Raw genomic sequence first — 899 nt, forward strand, 5'->3', positions numbered from 1 at the left:
ATTTTTTTTATCATGGTCATTCGCCTTGCTTGCTTTCTCTACACAATTCATTTTTTTTTTTGTTGCAAATCACTTCATACATTTATGTATAAATATATACAGTTTATAGATTATTCTCGAGCTGGGATTGAGTTTGTTTTTCCTTTTTGTTTTTTTTTCTCGTCTCTTCTCCGTTGGGGTTGTGGGTTGTGCTGTTTTTGTCGTAATGTCGAAGAGAAACACACTCACACTTGCACGCAAACACACACACACCTGACGCGTCACATCTCCCAATGTAGCACATGCTTATTGTATTGTGAATGAATACCAGCAGAGAGAGAGAGAACACACACACACACACACACACAAAAAACACACACACACAAACACACACACACACACACACACACACACACACACACACACACACACACACACACACACACACACACACACACACACACACACACACACACACACACACACACACACACACACACACACACACGAGAGCCGAATATATAGAGATATATATACAGGAATGTTAAACTGCTATCATACAAAGTGGACTCTTTTAAAAAGTAAGACGTCCCGGGACGACTGCGGGCACGTGAGAGGGTGGGAGGGGGGGTCTGGGGGTCTGGGGGGAGGGGTGGGGGGGATATGCCGACAACACAAGACCACCGAAGGCATACATGTCGCGTTCTAGTTACCTCAGAACCCATAGTCCAAAATCCAACTCGGCTGCCCCCCCCCCTTTGTATCAACGGTTGTGAACGCTGCAGTAACATAAAGTTATAAAGCACTTCTGTCTCTTATTTGTAGGGCTCGATTGAAGAAATTCTCAGTCGACTAACAATCATTCAACTGCACCGACTAATCGATTAGTTGATTTAATCAATTAGTTGATTTAATCGGCA

Source organism: Perca fluviatilis, chromosome 1 (genome assembly GCF_010015445.1).
Source record: "Perca fluviatilis chromosome 1, GENO_Pfluv_1.0, whole genome shotgun sequence".
Taxonomy (NCBI): domain Eukaryota; kingdom Metazoa; phylum Chordata; class Actinopteri; order Perciformes; family Percidae; genus Perca; species Perca fluviatilis.